Source organism: Triplophysa dalaica, chromosome 17, assembly GCF_015846415.1.
Source record: "Triplophysa dalaica isolate WHDGS20190420 chromosome 17, ASM1584641v1, whole genome shotgun sequence".
In the NCBI taxonomy this organism is placed as follows: Eukaryota; Metazoa; Chordata; class Actinopteri; order Cypriniformes; family Nemacheilidae; genus Triplophysa; species Triplophysa dalaica.
Window position 1 is genome coordinate 8,572,210 of NC_079558.1, and position 13,595 is coordinate 8,585,804.

The 13,595-nt window shown below is 38.3% G+C and overlaps 1 protein-coding gene across 2 annotated transcripts in view; it reads left to right on the forward strand.

Moving 5' to 3' along the window:
• The window catches only part of thrab (thyroid hormone receptor alpha b), a 127,658-nt gene that overhangs the window by 47,710 nt on the left and 66,353 nt on the right, over positions 1–13,595 (forward strand). For both annotated transcript variants that reach the window (XM_056770525.1, XM_056770523.1), the window contains exon 3: positions 7,110–7,184. The gene's annotated coding sequence lies outside the window, so the exon portion shown is untranslated. The remainder of the gene's footprint in view (positions 1–7,109; positions 7,185–13,595) is intronic.

The window sequence follows — 13,595 nt, forward strand, 5'->3', positions numbered from 1 at the left end:
CTGGGCTGCATTGTTTCCCCCCGCCCAGCTCTAACCCTGAGCTAACCTACCCATTGCTCAGAGCTGCCCAGCTGTGGTTTGCTACTCAACGTGGCCTTGTCTGTTTCTTCCACACAAACGTGGTCTCTCTCTCGCTCTCTAATGCTATTTCTCTCGTTCTTTCTCATTCTCTAGCTGCTTCTTTGATAGCTGCTCATTATGCATCTGTTCCTCCTCTGAATTGACTCATTCAGTGGGGCTTAACGTGTGCCCTTGGCATGACCCTGTAACCGAGTTTCAACGCATCAACGTATGAACGTGCTCATTGAAGTAAATGTGTAGCTTATGGTTCATTCATATAGTCTGTTGATCAGTGTGTGTATACATACCGTACACATAAAGCATATGTGATATTGACAGTCCTGTAATCTCATGTTTATCGCGGGTTTGTGGATATTTGTCCTTTGTACAGAGGCAACATTGGGCTTTAGTGCTGGCTGATGTCATCGTGGAAAAGGTCAGTATGATGTGGAATGTACCATAGGCGAACGGGTGATTAAAATGATAGGCAGATGGGAATATCACAGGGTTTAATGCAACAGGGGGCATTTACTTTTGCAAGACCTTCCTGTTTTCCTGATATTGCCCTCTAGACTGCAGTAAACCTTGTAGATAACAACCGTGTTTTCTACGCCCCAGCGTTAATTATTAAACTTTCATCAGGGTTAGGATATCAGAATGAATGAATGCAAAATCATATAGCTTAATCAAAATAACGTTGACTTAGCTAGGGTCCTATGATTTCCACGACACGGTAAACACAGACGGAATCGTGGAATCCAGACATGAAAATAGAATTTGCAATAATATGTGGAATGGCATCCGTGTCTCACTTTATAGGGACAAGAATATATGTACTGCATCTCGAGAGCTGCTCTGAGAGATTACTCAATGAGAATTTATCTCGTTTCGCTTGAGAAAAAATACCATTAACAAACACTGAAAAGGACTTTTGTTGTGGTGACTCCTCAAAATAAAAACCTGGTTAGCCTGAGCAAACTATCGCTGCGTCCGAAATCGCCTACTTCCATACTATATAGTAGGTGAAAATTAATAGTATGTTAGAAACCTCATTATGCAAGAAACAGTACCGGAAGGTCTACTACTTCCACCAAGATTTCTGAGTGTGGATCTTATGGATACATATCTATCCCAAGATGCCACGAGAGCTGAGCAACGGTCAGATTTCTAAAGTAAATCAAATCACTTAGTGGAAAACTTAAAGGCGGTGTCAGCAATTGCCAATAAATGAATTTTGTGTGACTAAATTATGTTTTTATCAACGCTCACGTGTAGGTTGTTGTTAATACATCATAGGTCAAAGAGCATACGGGTCACATGACTATAAAACATGGCGGCCACATTATGTCCAAAATGTATTCATAATATTCCCACTTATAGAACGTACTGTTTTGACGTCCGATAGGTAGGAACATATTCAAATTCATTACTTACTGTCACAGTATGCAATTTCAGACACAGCATATGACATGCCCACATTATGTGCTACTTAAATTATGAAAAATGTGCTCAATTTTAAGTAGACTTTAAATCATCTGGGCAAATATTTTTCTATTGAAAAGTAAAAGCGGAAAACAAAGATCTAGAAAAAGTGTGTGTCAGAGCCCTACATTGCAGGCAGGCTCGTAAAAAAAATTTCATTATCTATTATTACCCGTCACTATGGTGCAAGGTGGCGTTAGGTGTTAATAAGTATGTTCGTGACGTCCGCAAATATATTATACAAAACCGTTACAATAAAACAAAAGTAAGGAAAATGGTGCCGCGCACATTTAAAGAACAAGAGCTCTGCCATGATCACTACACAGGGAAACTATCAAACATTACGGACAACAACTAATAAGCAGTGAAGCATTTTTTACGTTGTTTATCATGCACATAGTGTCGGGACTTTTGATCATCTCTTGTATGTTTTGAGATCGCGGTCCGGCTCGCGTGAGCAGCGGTGATAACTCCTGGTGCTGCTGACTGGGAGCTCTGCCATCTCACGAAAACATTGTATAAAAAACTTTGCATGCTATAGTTCACACAGGACTGGTGGGAAATGTGCATTGATACTCCTTAATTCTTCATGTTGTGTTGTTTACTTTGATAGGTGAACTGTCTTTCCCGCATCCCAGCGCGACATCCGACGGGTTTTCCCAGATCGCAATATATGTCTAGTCAGTAACAATGACAAGTGAAAACACGCTGGTCACTTCACGAGCATATCACGCTGAAGGAAAACTGAGATTTACAAATTGCCTTCATTGTTATCCGCCAAAATGACGGACGGCCTTCAGATTTTGCCGTCACTGGTAAAAAAATCCATCAATGACAGATCCTTTTCGGTTAACGCGACTTCTGTTACACACACGTACAGGAATATCTGGTTCAAGGCCAATCAGAGAGGGGTCCGCCCTTCACTATCTCTGATTGGTTTAGAACACGATATGGGCCTGATGTGTGTCTGTTGTTGAATCACAGGGAGACTTTCAGAGTTGCGGAGACAACAGAATTTTCCCTCGAACGGCTGGTCGCATCGGTGCGACCTCTGATTATTTTTAGTCGCACCATTGAAAAATAAGGTCGCATTTGCGACCAAATAGGTCGCACTCTAGAGCCCTGGAATTATTTAATGCTAAATGTTTCACTTTAACAATAACAGTGAATGGTGACCACAGCTGACAAGCAGGAATTTTACATGGATAAGCAACTTAATTTGTAGTCTTTTCTTCACATAAACCTATCCCATGGCTTTGGATAGCTTTCAGTATTATGCATGAATTGTATGTCGATTGATAGCCCCCGGTCCTCATCCACTATTGTTGTAGAAGACAGCAGCAGCATTCCTGGAAACATCTCCATCAGTCTTCTACGGAAGAAAGCCAATGTCTCGGTGCGCTTTTTCATATCCAGCGTTTAGACCAAACAAACCAGCTATGTTTTTGAAAGAGTCATCTACAGGATGTGTGCCGTGCGCTGGCGTCCCCGAGGAGCGTTCGTGTTTGTGTTTGAACGATCCAAAGTGCTTGTGGCCCCTGGCCGTGGGAGCTTGGGATGGACCCAAAAAGAGAGAAAAGTGGAGGGGTCTTATCCAGAACAAGAGAAGCTTGTTGCTCTCTGTCTATCTATATATCTACTTTACGCTTCCCGCTGGAGGTCGCGCATTAGTTGTTCTCCCATCACACAGGGTTCTGAAGGGCGTCCCGTAGAGCAGCGGGGGCCACACGCTTTAGATCAAAACTCTGAGGATCTACAAACTGCATTCTTAAACGATAGTTAAGCAATACCTGCATCGGCTTTTAGACAACAGACGAGCATTCTGTTCTCATCTGCTCTTATTTTACATGTGATGTAGTTTCAAGTTATGAAACGAATCCGTGAACACTGAAATCAAATGAATTATTGATGTGCTCACTCACTCTTATGATTTAATGCAAGCTATTCTAGTCTTTGAAGAGGAACATCTCAGGCATTTCTCATGGTTTCCTGACCTTATACAGTATACAGTATGTTCCAAAGGTTAAACTCGGTCTTGAACTCTTGTTTTCATAGACTTGTGGTTAAGTGTTACATCCATGAACATTTCTGAGTTATGATATACTGTAAAGATTCAGTTTTAAAGCAAATCAATGACTAGGACAGTGATTCGCTGAAAACAATTGAGCACAACTCTAACAGTGTTTGTGCTACTTCAATTTTGGGGAAATGTAATGTCCGTGTGGCATTGGCACGGAAGTCATTTTGCTACGGTTGTGACCAGATGCTCCACATCAAGAAATGGTACTCTATGTGCTTCCAGTCTGAATGAAGCCAGTTTCTGCTTGTAAATACTGAAGTGCTCGATTTGGCACCGTTTTTTACAATTCCAATTTAATTATTTGAGGTTCTGGATTCGGAATATGTCAGGCAAATGACATGGAAAGGAACAGACAGAGCGCTTTTATACAAGGTACTTCCCAACTGCTGACTGCACATGCCGGCAATCTTCTAAAATTCAAGCATTTGATTGGCTGTCAGTGAATGTCTGTTATAGACTGAATGTGTGTGTGTGTGTGTGTGTCTGTGTGGGTGCGTGTGTGTGTTTATGTGAAAGCTGTTGTTTGTGGTGAGGATTTGCAGCCATGTTTCAGGAAGTGTGTTATGTTGTTTATGTCGCTCGGTACATTTTTGGTATATGAGACATGGGAGTTTTAAAATGGTCCAAATGAATCCGTGAATAGTTTCAATAGATGACCTTCAGAGAACATACATACAGAATTAAACACTGTGGTTTTCAAAGTTGACGAGCACCTCTTGAATGCCGTTATTTGGTTAGATAATTTCAAAACCCAGTGACAGACAAATAATTATTATTTATGGCAAAAAATCACAAAATATAAAGAGACATGGTTTCATACAGATAGCAGCGTTGCGGTTTATGTGATTTTATTATGTACTTGTTTAGGTAATAGACATTTTCTGTGCATGTATGTAACATCCTGCTGCTTTTGTTCTCAAAAAATTAAAATGCAGAATTGAAGTATGCATGCTCTAAACAAAAAAATGGGAAGGGCATGTAGATGTTTACACAGGCTAAAAGAAGCCACATGCATTAGTCAGCTTGCATACAGTACATAAACATCATATAGTACTGAAAAATGCATTGAACATCCATACTTGTAAAAAGAATAAAAAAAGAATAAAATTGTTTTTGTTTAAATGTATGTATGTATGTGCGTTGGACAAAATATGAAATCAAATAAAGTCAAACTCAAAGTCATTTTCAGTTACTTTTAACCAAGTGCTCCCGTAATTTGAAAGCTTTTCTTAAACAACTCCAGAAAAACAAACACAAGTTTTAGAATAAAACTAAAGGCACAGTTGCCTATATTGAGTCCTATATCATATCTGTACGTGGACGTGGTGGAACAGAGAAACCAGATGAATCTGAATGTCAGATAAATATACACCTATACCCCCTGATGGAGTCACAGCATGTGGATTTATTTCAGCGATCAGAGAGCTAATACTGCTGGCTTTCAACTCAGTGGCTTTAGATCTGTTATCTATATCTAGTGGGAAGCCATGCCAGAGCTGTAATTAAAACAGGGATTCTATTGGCAATTTGAGACCGGGACCTTTTAAAGAGAGCCCTGCGTTTTCCCCCTCGCTCTCCCCAGAGGAAGCTAAACCTTCTCAAGATCTGCCATACTACACTGCTCTGTTAAATAGACAATGTGCCACGCTTCAGTCATTCTTTTATTACGTTAAAAGTCAATTTCAGCAGTAGCTGCTTAATACGTCCAAATTTAAACATTCGTACAATTTCAGCAAGGAATTAAATTGATGTTTCATTAAAGACGTTGGTCTTTAAAACCAATCTTTCGCGTCTTCTTAATACACAAAGACATCCATTCAAGCAACCGCTGTAGAGTGGTTCTCAAAAATAAAGAACTGAGAACTCTTTGAAGTGTGTTTCACACCAAATGAGAGAAAAAAATGAAACTAGCACTAGTTAAGGCTCACCTTATCTAAGTCAAAGTCTGCTTTATTGTCAATTCTGCCACATGTACAGTGCAAACATAGAGAACTGACCGTTCACAGTACATAACTTTGTGTTTTTGATAAGCATAAAGGCGAAGAATGTGTGTAAGAGTCCAATACAGGTTGTGTCATTATTGAATAACTTGAATTGCACAGCTAATGTAAGACTACAATTTTTTAAGGTGGAAGTGGTACTTCTCAATGAGCAAATAGATCTTGTCAAAGCTTTGTAGCATTTTTATATAGACTTTTGCATTTGAACTATTCGTTGTAGATTTAAATAAACATTCCTGTTGAAGAAGAATATCTCCCTCCAAATATTATTACCCCCCTAATATGCAATACTAGTCATTAATCCACGTATACTATTATATACTTATTTTTTCATCCTTTTAAAATGTACTATGGTGGTGGTCACACAGTTCAGAAAACCATAGTATTAGCTTGCCACATGCTGAAAGAACAGGAAATCCAGTGACACTTTTTAATAGCCGAACCGAAGAATTTGAACAACAAACAGACTTTGAAATCTAAACATTGCTCTGAGTTTGTTTTAACAAGCCCAGAAGATGTAAACATGCTATTCTGTAACATTTCTGATATCTGTATTTGGTTCTGTACACATCAATGTACGATAGACCAGCATTGTGCTTTTGTAGGATTAAACACGTTCAGCATCCGTTGTCACGCGTCTCTCCCAGTGAGGGAGTTTGTAATAACTCCTCTGAGCAAACAGATGGGCTGATCTCTGACCTCAGCTAATCAGGCACAAACTCGGCATGTCGAAAGCCTGTCCTCAGTCTTGCATCTCTGCTACTATTAACACACTCGCCAAGCCCAGATTTTCTCTTTTTTTGGCTCGGCCTGTGTGTGGCATCTGGGGTCATCCTTATTCTTTCAACTCGAAGCATTATGACATCATTAGTCCCCCCAATTCCAATCCTCCTTCCCTCCAACAAAGAACTTCTTAAAATCTAATTACATAACAAGATTAACCCCAAACGTTCAGATCTGCCGATTAGCTTCGCTAGTTCGTTCAACCATGTAGGAATGTGTTTTTGAGTATATGTATTTTTTGGCAGTAACTCAACTGCATAGTTCTTTTTGCTCCAGGGTTGTTAGCGTTGCCTTATAATTCTGAAACGACAATGATGCATTGATTTGAGACATTTCAGGAATGTACATGTTATTACCTGTTGCAGCCACTGAAATTCAGAAAGATAACAGGAGCAGAAGAAAATATCCCACCCCACACTTAAAAAGAAGAATACAATGTTTTTAGAAAGGGTGCAGCCGTGCTTAACAGACAGTTTTTCGATTCGCTGCGGGGTTGGTATTGAGGCATGGACGATTAGCTTCCATCAGGACCGAGGGAAGGGATCCAATGCAGGCAGGGGTTTGTGAAGAGGAGAATGTCTTTTAGAGGGGGCCTTCATTAGCATTTTTGCTGTTTTGCTCTGCCTGTTTGTTTTCCTCATGTGGTTCTTTTCCCCTCCTGCATCTATATCCCCTCTGATTGATCTTCTGTTTATTTCTCGCAGGGTGGCGGCCTACAGTTCCAGAGATCCCAGGCCTGGGGAACTCATTAACCAGAGACAACACACAACAGGACACTGGTAGGTTCTGTGGTGTTCCCTTCCTGAATAAATCCAATCTCCTTGCTGAACTTGGCTTAGGACACATCCTTCTAGTCCCACACAAAGAGTTTGGTTAGTTTTGAGAGTAGCACTGCATATTATAACTCAAGTAATTACATTTTTAGGAATCACAAACAGATTTTGGGAGTGCGCTGGTTTTGATCTAAGAAAAGTAAAATTCCCACAGATCTGAGAAGATGAGAGACTGTCCCAGAATCACGATGCTGTGTACTGTTATAAATTTCAGCATTTTCTCACCCTCATGTCATTACAAACTTATAAGACTCATTTTACTTTCTCAGAACACAAATATGACATTTTTACCAAGAGCGTTGGTAACCAAACAACTTTGGGCCTCATTGACTTCCTTTGTATCGACACAAAACCACTGAGTCATTTCTTATCTTCTTTCCCGTTCCACAGAAGGAAGATTCACATACATATTTTAAACGACTCGAGGGGGAATAAAGGATGACAGATTTTTTTAGGTGCTCTGCCTTTAAAAACCACAGCTAACATAGTGCTATCTACTTCCAAACACAACTATCTTGGCTTTGAGAGCGAATATATCCAAATAGGGTCTAGTTGTCCGGTTGTCTGGGAAAAATGTGTTCTTTAAGAAGGGCGCTGATATAAATGACATCCAGCCTTACCATTTTTACCTAATGGGATACAAACATTCCCTGAATTCCAGCTTACTGTACGTCGGGTCTGGAAATTTGCCTCTTCCCATGAACGTGAGTTTATACAGCCTCCAAATGGAATTCAACACCCTTTTAGTCTAGACTTGCGAACGTTGCTTTGTATTCATTTAGTTCATTCAATACGTCTTTGCAGCGGGAAATCACAGCATGACAGATGTCCTATACCAGGGTCTCACGCTGAAAACGAATTGCTGTTTCATTGGATTAGGATGTGGATTTTCTGCACCACCTGTCTGCAACTAGATTCGGCTGTACTGAATCTCAGCTGTGTCGAAAGTGGGTTTCCCTGTTCTCTCTCATTCAAAACCGGACGGCCCATATCGAAACATAGCGTAGCTGTAGTATTATCCCGGCTTCAGTCCGGGGGTTTAGAAAAAAACATCAGACCAGAATACCAGCCATCCAGTGCATTGCACAGATGTTTGAGGGAACATTTTTAGTTCAGTCAGCAGCAGCATGTGAAGAGCACACATGTCTCCAGCAGAAAAAAGTGTTGAACCAATCTATGTGAACCAGCTTTCATGTTATTCCTGTTAGACAGGCAGTTAGACCTCGAAGCGTAGCTGGTCAACCAGATCTATTTGAAGCTCTTATACTAATAAAGTCTTATTGGAAAGCAAGAAACTGTATTGAAGCATCAGAATCCAATACATAACACACAACTGCTCACCAGCTTTACAGGTCTTGGTAGCTGTGAGCTTTCTTTTTTTCTGTGGAATTCTGCAATTGGTGTTGCAGAAGAGAAACCAGAGCCAAATGTGAAATGTATTTAACATGGGGGACTTTACGGGATAAGAGGCCCTCTACCTGTGTTATGGGGCTTCACGCTTTGGGGTTAGAGGGGTAGTGGGGGAGCGGGAGTTTACAGTGTATTTTTCAGTTTCAGCCCAACATTCTTGACACTTCATAAATTACACCTGCTGTGACGCCACCAAGGCCCGCTGAACTTTAAGCAAGCTGAGGGAGAGTGAAGTATGCGGGGAGATCTGTGCGGGATATTGCTTTTCCGTAACTTCCCCCTCCTCTCGTTCCTTGAGGCACCCCGAAACGAGAGTGTTTTAAGATTGGAGAAAGATCTCGCTCAAGAAACTGCCTAGCTGCTTGCCCTTGTAGTCAGAAAAATAAAAAGGTCAACACACTTTCAGTGCTGAAGAGCCAGTTAAAGATTTTAGTGGGTTTTTTTTAACTTGGTAATAAAATGATAAAATGTATTTAATTTAAACCTTTTGTTTCATTATTTTTTTTGTTATCAAACTTATTTTATTTATTTAATATTTAACATTTTAAGTGTTTTATTTTAAACATTACATTTTATTTTAAACAGTTTTAATATTTAAAGTTTACAATTAGAATTGTATTATTAGAATTGCAGTAAAATAATTACGCGTAGTTTTAATATGCATCACTTTACAATAATGCGACAATGAACATTCAATGCATCAATTGAAGAATGTAGTAACTGACTGAAATATATGAAATTGTATATATTAAAATATATATAAAATATAAGTATATTGTTGATGGAACATGCCACTATATATTCTCTATGTTTTATTTATTTACTTTTTATCCAGAAATCTCTCTCTTTGTGTCTTTCTACCTTTCCATCTCCAAATTCCATAATGATTCTAGAAATGATTTTATTTCAACTAAATAAAACCAAGCAATTGCTGGAATTTTGTGAATTACCAAAGTCCACAATACACCCATGGTTTGAGGGAGATCAATGCACTATGTTGTATTATTTTGGCATGCGCCTTGGATCATTTACCACTTTCATATCCTCAACAACCCTTCAGCCCTATTAACACTGATAGCTTTTTAGCACTGAAGGTCATAGAATTGCTCTTCTGTTGGTCACTATTAGGCATTCTTAATGTTTGTTTTAATTCTTAATAACTTTTAAAAACAGTTTTTTGCATTGCATCACAGCTTATTAGCATTGTTTAGACATGTAGATGCTTCACCAATTTACTTATAAAGCTGAATTTCACCAACTCCCATTGAAAACAAATGAGTTCCAGTTGCTTTGAGTGTAGGCAAAATGTAAACTCTCCAGCATACATACTCTCACATATCTTGTTTACCATCCCCCACACGGGAGAAATAGAAAAGTTAAAAGACGTGTAGAAGGGAACAGTACAGTACGTACTGTCCCGGGGCTCTTGTCTCAGATGTATGCAGCAGAGCAGCATACACATGTGTTAAGTGTTTCTGTCTCCAAGGTTTGTATGCTCAGTGTCTACATTGATTTTTCTAGTTTCCGCAATATGCCTCTCCTAAATCAGTGAATGGTTTCCTGGAATAAAAAATAGCCCATAGAGCGTCTGTAGACACCACATGTTTCGTTGCTCTGCTTCTTTTGCTCTGTTTCCCTGCAAAGCTTGTCAGGATTTCCTACGGGCCTAACGTTAATACAGGAAATTGGGTAAATAGAGCAGGAGGAATGGTGGGTGTCCCGTTCCTTTCACACTCCCCTTCAACGTTGCCAGCATTATTAAACAAATTGTGCAGGATGTAAAGGACGGACAGGCTCCACAAAAGAACTCACTTTATCCCTTTGAAGAGGACTGAAGGGCTATTTTTGCAAAACTGTTACCTTTTAAACGTTCTAGTTATGGATATGAAAATAACAGTGATGGGGTGAACTGATAGGTATCTGAGTAGTTTTGCAATCGTTTTAATAGCATTTCTGTTTAACTCCAGTTGCAAAAATGGCCGGGAGGTGCAAAGTTCAAAGTCTCATTGAAGAAGTTCACGTAATTTCACCATTATTGTATCATTTATATTATTATGATTTTATATTAAAAACATAATATATTAAAAATATCATAATAAAATATCATAGAAGTATTCTATAATTTATGTTATTATTATTATATATATATTCATAATTTCTTAGTAGCTATATTGGGGATTCCAAGTATTTTATGCTATATAATGTTATATAAATATTTATATAATATAAATATTGTATGTTTTTATGATTATTATTAATTAATTAATATTTGTGGCTATATTGCCTTTCCCTAGTATGTGAATGCATTTTAGTGCTCGTGATCTTTGACAGTTGTGGCATCTCGGCCGATGGCGATTGTGAACTCTAAACTATTCGTGCCATGGAAAGTTTGTGGAAAGCAAAGATTTCATGCTGGTTTGCTATCCACGTTGTGGTGCTGATATGAATTGCTCACTCAAAAATGTAAGTGGCCCTGTGATTATAATCCCCCAGACACATATTTTATATGTCATACGCTTCATTTACAGGCCTCACGCATTGCCTCCCAGGATATCTACATTGTGAATAGCTCTTGTTCTTTAAGCATCTTCAGCTTCACTATAAAAAGGACTTACACACTGAGAAACATGAATGATTATCAAGGAAATACAGTAAAAGCAGTGAAGATGCGATCATTTCCATCCCTTATACGTTAGCATATTGTTGCAGGAAAAAAAGTGTAGATTTAGCTAAAATTGTCTGCATAAATTACTTTAATGCCATCAAATACAGGCAGGTTAAAAACATACCTATATTTTGACGCATTTTGAGTTTGCTGTTCACAAGAATAAACTGTCTGATGTGAAACAAGCCTCATACAAAAATCTATATAAAAATCTAAAAGGTTAACATGCTTATGTCCGCTTAACACGGTGTGTAGTAACACCGAAAGCTTATGTGTAGTCTCATGTAGCCTGTGGGTTTGTGTGTGCATTGAAGTGGTTGCGTGTGTGGGGGAAACTTACTGTCTGTAAGTTTATAAGTGGATTAGAGATGGATGTGGAGACTTCCTGGGGAGCTCCCAGCATGAGGCTCACAGACAGAGACACTAATGATGTTTGTTTGCTGTATTTCTGTTTCACATGTTAATGGATGTGTTACTGTCTTTATTTTACAGCGTGTGGAAAATCACACAAAATCACTTTTTGTCCTTCAGGGTAACTACTAATGCTTTATTTTTAATGACTAAAGTGATATATTTGACAGCAAATTATAAAGTTACCCATTCAGTTGGTGATCTTCTTTTTTTAAAAGAAGATATTTTGAAGAATGTTACCAATTACCGAAAGATTTACAGTAAGTCATAAAATGTGTTCTTTCTACTTTTTTTCTTCTTTGGAAAACTAATTAAGAGTACAAGCATTTTTAATAGTACCTAAGTAAAGCACAAATTATGCAAAATAATATTTAAGTACAGTAATGATGAACAATTACTCAAATAGTTTATATCCCAGCCCGCAACACAATGTTTGAACATTTAAAGACATTACTCTCAACAGACGGAAATAATTTTGCGTGTGCTGTGTTTGGTAGTATAATGAATTTGTGTGTTTTTTTCCCTCGGGGGTTGATTTCGTAGTTTGTGACATCTGTTCTTCATTTAATAATAATCCAAGAGGATTTACCAATTTTGCTTGTTGAAATCATGTAGAACACAGTGCCAAAAATTGTCAAATAACATCACTGTAGTGAGGTTTAAGATATTGTGGTTTAAATCGACGAGGAAAGTTGATCTGGATGTTGTTTAGTTCTCGGTCGTAAGTGTTGTTATTAGTGTCAGACATGCAGTAGGGCTTGTATTTGCATTAATGGTAAAAATGATGAAATGAGTGTTTGTTTGTTTCTGTTGGTGGGGATGGAAGGGTAGGATAATGAGCCGGATAGGCACACTGGGCCGTCTGTGTTTCTGAGACACATTAGAGTCTGTATTGTTTAATCAGTTTTGTTTAATTAGCTTGATTATGGATCCGTCACAGTACTGCATGATGCACCTGCCACCACACCTGCAAACGAGCACAGAAGATCTCTTAGGGATGGCTGCTATGGCCAAAACCTATATTACTGTCAAATAAGAATTATGTTTCTGAAGAAAATGGCTTACTCTATATAATCATGTTTAAAGAATGTATACACTGAAAAAATGAGTTTAATTTTGTTCCCTAGTACAAATATAAAGAAATTATTAAAGACAGGGTGAACACTTTTTCAAAGACGGTCTGGCCGAGTACCAAAACAAATTTGTAGCCAATCACCAGTAAGGGAGATGTCTGCTCATGTTGACAGAGAGCAAGCAGGCATTAGAAGGACTGTAGAAAGAGCAATTTCTTTTTTATTACATAAAAGTAAAGGGTCGGGTTGATTTTAATTATAAAAAGAAGTTTAAAAGTCAGGCAGGTGCTAGGATAAACAGGTATAGTAATATACTTATTCAAGTTTATTTGGGATACGTCAGCGGTAGATATTTTACTCCTATTTCAAAGCATATCCACTTAAAATTGGAATTGTTTATCATTTCTTTATTCTCTTGTCATGTCAAATGTGTATGACTTTCTTCTGCAGAACACAAAAGAATTTGTTTAGAAGATGTTTGAGGAATGTTGGTAACCGAACTACTGCGGTACCCATCCGCTTGCATTGGTTTTGTGTTCATACAATGGAAGTGAATGGGTATCGCTCTTGTTTGGTTACCAACATTCTTCGAAATATCTTCTTTCATGTTCTGCAAAAGAAAGAAATTCGTACAGGTTTGAAATGACAATAGGGTGAGCAAATGATTACAGAATTTTCTTTTTTTTTTTGATGAACTATGACTTGAAATTTCGATAATTTGTTTCCGAAAACAAGGCTCAATAGCTTAAGTTTAAGAATCTTGATTTAAGAGTTTTTCTGCTAAGACAAAAATACGCA